Below are 10776 nucleotides of genomic sequence, written 5' to 3'. Positions count from 1 at the left end.
ACTGGCCCGAGGCAGGGGAACGCAATCAGATTCACAGGTTGCATCAGACCGAAACTCTCCGGACCACCCAGCTCCAGAAACTGACCTGGAGACTTTCCGGACCACCCAGTTCCAGGAACTGACCTGGAGACTTTCCACCCGGCCCAGCCTTCCCGCCTTTCGAGGGGCGGGACTAACGGTCCCAAGACTGATGCAACCGGCACCAGATATTGCCACGATACCCGAAAAGACCACCAAATAAGGAATACCCTGCACCCTCCCAGATTCGCCACAGCCCTTTCTCTTCTTCCCCTATAAAATCTTGCCCAACCCTCGCCCGGGTGCGACTTCTCCGGCCCCTTTCTCTCGGACCAGTGAACCTCGCCCGGGAGCGCTCCCTAATAAAGCTCACTTGAAGCTTTCCTCTGTTTCACGGTGCCGTTTGTTAAGATCCGACCTTACAATACCCAATCCTACATGACCTTATTTGCCCTGTTTAATTTTAATCAAAGACTCGAGTCCACACAAAGTCTGTGGCATGAATGAAATGGAATGACATACTATAAAAGCTTGTTATAAACATTCCATAAAGCTAAAAGCCATGCAACTAATTACGGTAAAATTATTATGTGCAGGAAGGTAGCTGGCGCGGATGCAAACTTCATGCAAAGTTTCCATGAAAAAGGCATCCATTCTAACAGAATTAGAATAAGATGCACTGTCCTTCAACTTGAGGAACACAGCCTAGGCTGGATTTCAGCCCCTTTCCAGCGTCTCAGTCAGGCACAACATGAACAGCCATACACAGCAGTTTATATCTATATGCAGAAAAAGGGGGGTGGGATCTTGTATTTAAATGAATTTTATATAAAGTGAATCGTTTTGAGTGCACTGAGGAAGTTTTCTATTTAAAGAAATCCTGCTGCGAATTCCTTTGCAGAGAATGCTTTCCTAATGGAATTAGTCACCAATGAGTCATCTCCACAAAATTCAGATTCGTGATTTGGCCTTCGCAGGATCTGGCCGGAGAAGTCAGATGAATTATAGATATCGGTAATAAATTATAGAGTACACGAAAGCAAAAGAGTTAAGAAAAAAATGGCACGTGGGTGTGAACCGGATGGACACAGGGAGAGCTTCAAAGTGGTCCCCACCAGCACCGATCTGGGCCGGGATCCGCCCGCCCGTGGTTGTCATTTAATGGTCATGGGGATAGAAAATCAGCTTCTGTCGAATCGGAAAGTAAATGAACGAAGGGACAACAAAGAACAACTCGGAGAAGCGTCACCAAGTTGAGGTAAAAGGCTGTGAACGAACAAAGGAAGCCTAGGCCTTCAAGTTCTCGGCCCGCCACGCCCCGGTTGCCCTGACAACCGAGCGGGCGTCAGAGCAGAGCCTGGGACACTTGGCCAGCCTCCCAAAGGCCCCGGCGCACTGGCGCTCGCGCATGCGCCTGAGGACTGGTGTTGCGCTGCGGAGGCCGCACCTACCTTGGGCTCCTCAGACCCTGGCTTGGGTCCTGCTCATCTGTGAGAGCCTCGCCTGGCGAGGAAGCGGGGTCCCAGGGAGAAGACACCCGCCTTCCAGACCGGCACCTTCCTTCACAGCTGTGAGACCGCACTCCACGTCCCTGGCTAGACTCAGTTTCCCCATCTTTAGAGTGGGGATTCACAGTTTCTACCTCAGAGACCGAAGAAGATTCATAAAACTGGAAACAGGGCGGGCTCCGTGGTGAGCGCTCAGGGGCCTTCGTGGTGGGAGTAGTAGCGTGAAGGGATGCCCTTCAACAAACCGAGGAGGTGGGCATATTCTCTTTTTACAGGGAAGGAAACTGAAGCCAGAAAAATGAAGTGAGACCCACTCAAGGGGCTCAGCTAGTGCCTGGCAGAACGAGGAGGGGAAGCTGCCCACCCTGGGGTAACCCCCGTTGGAGGATCTAGGGGTGCGATGAGCCTTGTGCCGTGGCAGGAGTGAGCAGGTTGTGTTTAAATGTTGGGGGTGGGAAGTAGGAGCGAGGGCAAGAGATAGCAGCCCCAAATGCCCCGAATACCATCCGGATTATAAACGGGATGGGGAAAGTGATGGATTTAAGAGCCCAAAGATGCTTACGTTTTGAAACAATACCTTTGCTGGCAAATTCTTCAGCCCGTTTAGCCTCTCCACCAGGGTCCAGATTCCAATCTGAGCTCCCGTTTTGGTTCCTGTGCCTCTAGCGCAGCGTTTCTCTACATCAGCACGACTGACATTTGGGGCCGGATCATCCTTTGTGGTAGCGGGGACTGTCCTGTGCACTGTAAGATGTTTCTATCTAGCAGTATAGCCAGCCTCTACCCGCAAGATCCCGTGAACATGACCCCCCCCCCAAGTTGTCACAACCAAATGTCCCCTGGGGGACAACTCTCCCCAGCTGAGAACCACTGACCAGGGCCAAAAATTAAAAGACAGATAAATTTATTTCTTTTTCACTAAGTAAATTTTGAATTCATGAACCATGTTCTATGCCCCGAAGTATATATTAATTCTCGCTCTCTCTGGAGACCCTAAAAATAGCCCAATTTTCTGGAAACTGGTTATCCCAATTGCATTATATGAAGTACAATGGATGATTGTAATGGACAGGTCCACTGTGGAATAAGCGTTGGGCAAAAATCAGGAGACCTGGGTTCTGTAACAAGTTCTGCCATTACAAACTCTGGCCTTTTCACTTAAGCTCTCTGGACTGATTTTCCCGTCTGTCAAATGAAGACAGTGAGATGATTTCTAAGGACATGGAAACGCTCAGATTCTGACAAGATACCTCCCCCAACCTTGAAGTCATTTAAGCCACCCAGCCTCCCTCCAAGTGCCCCCTTCACTCCCAAATGTCTTTTGTTACTTCTCTCAGCCTCCTGGCCTGGTCCCTTAAACACATGTTAAAGAGTCAGTTTGGGGGGTCCCTGGTGGCGTAGTGGTTGGGAGTCCACCTGCCGATGCGAGGGGATACGGGTTCGTGCCCCGGTCCGGGAGGATCCCACATGCCACGGAGCGGCTAGGCCCGTGAGCCATGGCCGCTGAGCCTGCACGTCCGGAGCCTGTGCTCCGCAATGGGAGAGGCCACAACAGTAAGAGGCCCGCTTACCGCAAAAAAAAAAAAAAAGAGATTAGAAAAGAGTCAGTTCGTCCAGGCTTTTGTTACCACTCAAACAAACTCATTATTATTCCTGATTCTAACAAGTAAATTATGGTGGTGTTTAACACAGCAGTGACAGGGGCTTGTTTGTGGGAAATTACGGTGTTTAAGCACAAGACATCCTGATGTTTGCGTGAGGAAAAATTAAATTAAATTAAAACTGGCCTTTTAAAATGGCCCATGAGGGCTTCCCTGGTGGCGTAGTGGTTGGGGGTCCGCCTGCCGATGCAGGGGACGCGGGTTCGTGCCCCGGTCCGGGAGGATCCCGCATGCCGTGGGGCGGCTGGGCCCGTGGGCCATGGTCGCTGGACCTGCACGTCTGGAGCCTGTGCTCCGCGGCGGGAGAGGCCACAGCAGTGAGAGGCCCGCGTACCGCAAAACAAACAAACAAAAAAAAAAAAACACAATAAAATGCCCCATGATGTGATGCTTAAATTATAGGAATGTCCCAAGAATCTACGTAAGTTATTCTGACCTGGCTGGTCTTCGTACAAAAAGCCATAGATCATCCCTTTAGTTAATTCTCTTCAGCATCCACCTGGCTTTCCATGTACTCTGCAGTTGCCAGATGGGAGTAATGGGTCAGAAGATTCTATGACCTAACTTCAAAGAGCAGAAACTTGAAGGAATCAGGATCCTGCTCACAGAAAATGGTCTGCCCGGGATGACGCAACCTGAGCCCACCAGAATGTAAGCTCACGAGGGCAAAGATCGCTGCTGAGGGGCCCGGGTTCAGTCCCTGGTAGGGGAACTAAGATCCTGCAAGCCGCGCGGTGGAGCCAAAAAAAAAAAAGAGGGCCAAGGTTGCCCGTCTTGTTTATCACTGCATAGACCAGAGCTAGACACCTAGTAACACCTAGTAACCTCTGGTGCTTAGACCAGAGCTAGACACCTAGTAACACTGAATAAATGTGTCAAATGAATGACTGAACAAGGCATATTTGGGTAAGTCATCAATAAAGTCAATCTAAATATTTTACTTGAGGTTTAAGATTATGTTTCAGCCTTCTAGGAAGTTTTAGTGTACTAGACAACATTTCCCTTTTTTTCCCTCCTCCCTGTTTTCTGTTGCCCTCACCAGTTCTCTCATCTGACAAAGCATCTCCTTCCTCATCTGGGTCGGCTCTGTGTCATCAGCACCCTTTCGGAGGGCGGCATTCACCTGGGTTCCTGGTCGCAAGAGGTGAAGGAATTGATTACCTGGGGCTCATGGTGTGGGGGATGGGGGGCAGTTCTGTGGTCCCTAAGCCTGATTCCTGTGCCCTGCCCCTGCTGTGTTGCATCCTGGTCTTATCCCAAAAGCTTGTTCCATATGCTTCTGGTTCGCTGTTTGAAAACATCACCTTAATGCAGGTGAGTCAGACGGTGGATGCCTGACTCACCTTTTTTTTTTTTAAGATTTTTGTTTTTTTTTATTTATTTATTTTGGCTGCGCCAGGTGTTAGTTGCAACACACAGGATCTTCTTTGCGGTAGGCGGGATCTTTTTGTTGTTGTTGCGGCATGCGGGCTTCTTAGTTGCAGCATACAGATTTCTTAGTTGCTGCATGCATGCGGGATCTAGTTCCCTGACCAGGGATCGAACCCAGGCCCCCTGCATTGGGAGCACGGAGTCTTACCCACTGGACCACCAGGGAAGTCCCAAGGCTCCGAGTTCTGAATTTCTCTTAGCGTCTCCATGCTTTTATTAGATCCATCTCAGAAGCAACAAAAGGAGAGACTTCCTCTTAAAACTGTCAATAGTACTCATTTCTTTTGGACAACACACTCCTTAAGAAGGAGAACCATCTGTAGTAAAAGTCTCTATTGGGAATTCCCTGGTGGTCCAGTGGTTAGGACTCTGCTCTTCCACTGCACGGGGCACGGGTTCGATCCCTGGCTGAGGAACTAAGATCTCGCAGCCACATGGCACAGCCATAAATAAATAAATAAATAAAAAATAAATAAATGTCTCCATTTGGCCAAGGGGGTGGTATGGGTAAGGGGGTCCATTCCATTTCTTCCATATTTCAATTGTCTGTATAGAGCAGTTACATCAAGCCTAACTCCCAAACATTCTTTTTTAAGATTCTAATTTATTTTAAGGGTGATATTCTGGACACACTTCTTTTCTTTAGGGCCATTTCTCCTATGGACAGTGTTTATCATCACGAATTGATGGAGTGACTCAACATAGATGTCCTAGATGCAAAAGACCAAAAGTTACAAGTACTGGTTGTCTCATGTCCATTTTGATACACATCAATTCATTTATTCAGTGGAAAGGGGAAAACCTATTTTCTAAGCCAAAGACTACAGAGTCAACATTGGTGGAATCTAGACTAAAGCACCAGGCATCGTGCTAAGTGCCTTCCCAATGTTATCCCATGAAACCTCTTCCACAACTCTGAATTTTAAGGATCATTCTCCCCATCTTGGGGTGATGAAATTGAGCCATACGGTAGTTAACAACTGTGCCCAGGTCACAGAATTAGGAAGTGATGGGGCCCGAATTCAAATCCCTAGATTTGAAGTTAAAATCTTTGTAACAACCAGTAAGCGAATGATCATGGTCCAAACACAGGACCTCCCTGCATCCTATCCACAGCAGCTTTGCAGCTGCTTTTATCAAAAAGACTTGTAGATCTGACTTGTAGGTGTACTGAAGATAAAGATTTCACCTTTTTGATCCCTTGGACCATGGCTAAGCAAACCATCTGCCCTCTGCCTGATTTTATTTTTTATTCTTTTTTATTTTTGGCTGCGTTGGGTCTTCGTTGCTGCACGGGCTTTCTCTAGTTTTAGCGAGAGATGGCTATTCTTCATTGTGGTGCGCAGGCTTCCCATTGCGGTGGCTTCTCTTGTGGAGCATGGGCTCTAGCGCACAGGCTTCCATAGTTGCAGCATGCGGGCTCAGTAGTTGTGGCTCGCAGGCTTAGTTGCTCCTCAGCATGTGAGATCTTCCCGGACCAGGGATCGAACCCGTGTCCCCTGCAGTGGCAGGCGGATTCTTAACCACTGCGCCACCAGGAAGTCCCCCTCTGCCTGGTTTTAGAAATACAGTTGTATTGGCACACAGGCACACCTGTTCTTTTACGTACTGTCTGTGGCTGCTTTCATTCAACAACCCCAGAGCTGAGCGGTTGCTACGGAGCTGTCTGGCCCAGCTATCTGGCTCTTTACAGAAAGTTTGCCGACGCTGCCTTAGACTCTAAGGCTTCATGGACCAAAGCATGCGTTAGCCCAAATTCTGGCCCACCTACCTGTGACTGATCACAGCACCCTTGTGCTTATTGCCCCCGTGTCCTTCAGATTTGGTTGTCAGAAGGACATTATGAAGTAAACTGCATTTGCGGGCAATTAATGGTAAATAAGGCACCACTGCAACAGGGCCACGAAGAGAGCAGCAAATGCCTTCCTCATGCACTCTGTTGGTACCTCCCCCCAGCCGCAAGCAAAAATGCATTGAGTTATTCCTTAAAAGACTTAAAAAACCAGAAATGCTATGAGTGTCTCTGCATCTCTGCTTCCTTGCTCTCTCCTTAAATTTCAAGAACAGTAGACTCCAAGAGATTGTCAAACCCTTCCTATGGCACACCAGGTCCACTAAAATACCAAGCAGCAGAGCCAAGAATAGAACCCGCTGCTCCCGAGAACCCAGTTTTCCTAAACCCATAAAGGCGCAGGCCTCCTTTAAAAGTCCTTTGAACCTGATACAGTAAAAGCAGTGCCTGAGTTAAGCATGTCATTCTTCTTGTTTGGAGGTAGTTTGCAGATGCCATTGAACTCTTCAAGGTCCAGACCTGCTCCATGTTCTCTCTTGCTGATTACAGAGCCACAAAGCATGATGGGGCCTCGTGGCTTCAAGGTGCCCTTCCACCACTGGGAAGGGAGGCTCCCTCTCTCATTTAATCCAATCCTGTCTTCTTCTTCTTTAGAGACAGCAGCCCAGTTAAGTAGCTCTCACTACCCTGCGTGGGCTCAAAGCCCTCTGCATCGCCACACTCCTCTTTTCACACACGGAACGTATTTCTAATCAGATGTTCCTTTTCTTTTTATCTTATTGAAGTAAAGTTGATTTACAGTGTTGTGTTCATTTCTGCTGTACAGCAGAGTGATTCAGTTATACACATACATACATTCTTTTTTAGATTCTTTTCCATTATGGTTTATCTCACAATATTGAATATATATAGTTCCCTGTGCTATACAGGAAGACCTTGTTTACCTGTCAGTTGTTCCTTTTCCATATTTTTGTTTCCCCCAAAGAATTTAACTGCAGAATAAGCCGGGTGCCGTAGCTAACAATTGGAGGTGTGGCACTGAACTTGCTCGTTTTGCAGGTCCTCTCCTGCCCCTTCCTCTGGAGTTACAGGATCATGGCAAGGACACCAAGGTTCCCTGGGTGCCCTGTGTGCTCAGAGCCTGGCCACTGGAGGAGTGGCCCACGTAGGAGCTGGCCCTGTCCTCTCTGTCTTCCAGCTTGCACCAGGAAGAGGATTTGTCCGAGAAACCCAAGTGTTGTCCTGATCTCATCAGGATCTGACAGAGGCAGATATATAGGCCTGTCATTGAGTTTTCTGTTTTGTCTGCAGTTGATTTGAAAATGTGTCAAGCTTCCTTTTGTCGAGTTCTTGATTCTGCCTTTCATTTTCTCTCTGGACTCAGACCCCCTCAACCACCAAATCTGGAACTCTGATACTCCTGGGAAATGTGTTAAGTAACCTGCAAGCACAGCTTCATGTTAAGAGACCCAGAGCGGTAGGATTGCACAAAGGTCCATCGTCCTGGTTTTGTAGCCCCCTGAATTTCAGATCCTGTTACCTTGTTTTCCATAATCAGAGAGCTTGCATTATTGACCAGCCTCAGTGCTCACTTGTAAAAGATGATTCATTTGGTTTGGACTTCATTTTTATCATTCTATAGCTATTTCATACTTTGCAGTTCTATCTATAGAATGAATTGTTTGAGGCCCCCTAGTCTTGGTGTCAGTTTTCACAAAAAATGAGGTGAATGATCTGGAGTTTGTAAATTCCACATACCAACACTGCATCTTAGACACAGACATTGTTAAAGTTCTTTTGCTTGCAAGAAAGAGAAACTTGTTCAGATTAGCTTAGTCAAAGAGGAGAGTTTATTTTAGGGATACAGGGATATATCAAGCCACTTAAGAACTGAAAGGTCTCCAGGGATAAGGAAAGTTTTTCTATTTCTTTCTCTGCCTCTCTATTCCTTTCTCTTTCTCTCTCTTTCCCTCTTTATCTCTATTTCTTTATCTCTCTCTTTCTCACCACGTGGTTTTCATCTCTGCTTTTCTCTGCACGTGGCTAAAGATGGCTTCCCACTAAGTCCCAAAGTTCTATGTCCTCAGATTAAGCCACAAGCAGATTCCTGTGCATGTCTGGATCCCAGTGGTAAATTGCCAGGAGAAAATCCCATTGGCCCAGCTTGGGTTAAATCTATACCCCTGATCCAATCAGCTGTGGCCAAAGATGGGCCATAAATAGAAATGCTGCAGCACCCTCTGGAGGTTGGATGTTCTCACACAAAGGTAGGGGTGGGGGCTGGACAGGCACCCCAAATAGTTTTGGTCACAGTCACAGATTAAATATAAAATGTCTAACCTATTGGGCCTGCTTTCTGAGCTGGTTGGTGATTGGGACATGAAGACAGAGGGAGGCTTGAACCACAGACTCTTAGAGGTGGGAGGGAGCTGGAGGGCTGGCACGTGGAAGAGGGGTCGGTCCTCTGTGGCCCCCGAAGTTAGGAATAGGGCCACATAGTGGGTGCCAATAGCAGGGAAGTGGGTTTCAGTTTTATGTAAAGAACTTCCTGGTGCTTAGTGGTCTCCTCCTCCTTGGTCATTCTGCTCTTGTCCCCCAAAGACACACCATGATCTTGGAACGCCCTTCCCGGCCCACTGGCTTCTCTCTTCCTCTTCAAACTGTTTTACAAATGCATTGGTAGGCATTTACTGCATTTGTTCCCATGGGCAGGGCTGAGATATCCCACTTTACAGGTAAGCAGACAGAGGTGATGTGACTTGGTCAGGGTTCCCAAGAGCTAGAATCCAGGTCCCTTCCTGTCACCCTGCCCGGCCTGTCTAATTGTCTTCCTCTCCCTGAGCCAGTTCCCTTGGTCCCACGGGAACTGCCTCGCGCTTGGCATCTTTATAGACAGTCTCTTCGTATCCCAGGCTGACGTTTGTTTCCATCACCTGAGCTGTGTTTGAGTAATAAGAGTGAGGCTCGGGACTTCCCTAGTGGTGCAGTGGTTAAGAATCCACCTGCCAATGTAGGGGACACGAGTTCAAGCCCTGGTCTGGGAAGATCCCATATTCTGTGGAGCAACTAAGTTCACGAGCCATGACTACTGAGCCCATGCACCACAACTACTGAAGCCCGTGCGCCTGGAGCCTGTGCTCCGCGACAAGAGAAGCCACTGCCCTGAGAAGCCCGTGCACCTCAACGAAGAGTAGCCTCCACTCGCTGCAATTAGAGAAAGCCCGTGCACAGCCACAAAGACCCAACACAGCCGAAAATAAATTAAAAATAAATAAAGGATTTTTTTTAAAAAAGAGTGAAGCTCTACACGTCCCTTGAAAGCCCAGGGCTCTCACACTTCTCACCAAAATATTACTCACAAGGGAGTATTCTGTGGCTTTTCAGTCACTAGCTCTTCTTTCAGGTGCAAGACAAGGACTCAACCAAAATTCAGAGGTAGCAAGCAAGATTACTGGGGTTTGAGTGCAGTTCCATCTTGTTCCTCAGGATCTGTGAGCATTCCTCTGCCCGGGCCCCCCCTCTTCCTCTGCCTGGCTTCTCTTTATCCAGCTCCGGTGTCACCCATCACAGGGGTCTTGCTCACCCTCACTTGTGCCCGCTCCCAAACACCCGACCCTTGTTAAAGATTCCTCCTGGTTCCCACAGCCCTTATGTTTAATGCATACAACCCAAAGCAGTATAGCTCAGAGGTTAAGGGAACAAGGTTTAGTGTCAGCAGATGTAAGACAAATCCTCCACCTTTCACTAGCTGTGTGACCTTGGGCCAATTGCTTAACCTCTCTGGGCCTGTCTCTTCATTTGTAAAATGAAAATGATAGAGTATCCATCTCCTGGAATCAGCATTCCCTGAGGTGATTCATGTGAATAGTGAGCACTGGTGAATGATGTCTGGGGAGTAGTGAGCACTCCATAGGCAGCACTATGATTACACGAGATCTGACTTATGAGAGCTTTCGAACAAGGCCTGGCACCAAATAGTATAGTAATAGTAGCAATCGTAGCAGTACCAGTGTCATCATTTTTCACACTGTCTTCGATAAATTTCCAGTTGACATGCCAGCCTCATCAGTGAGAAAAGGGTGTGTCCTTTGCTCCATAATCCCCACGGCCTGACATATAGCAGGCACCTAGTAAACAGCTGTTGAGCGAACAAATGAACAAACAGATTTTGCTAAACTCTACAAGGCACAAAAGTACATTCAAAAGCCATTGCCCTGTGCAGAAGGCAAAATCAAGCTGATCTGAAGGTTCTAAGACAAGGGCTCACCCACTTCTGTAAACGGCCAGACAGTACATTTTCAGGTTCCATGAGCCATAGGCGCTCTGTGACAACCATTCAATTCTGCCACTGTAGTGGGAAAGCAGC

Source organism: Delphinus delphis, chromosome 3 (assembly GCF_949987515.2).
Source record: "Delphinus delphis chromosome 3, mDelDel1.2, whole genome shotgun sequence".
Taxonomy (NCBI): domain Eukaryota; kingdom Metazoa; phylum Chordata; class Mammalia; order Artiodactyla; family Delphinidae; genus Delphinus; species Delphinus delphis.
Note: the sequence above shows the minus strand (reverse complement) of the source record.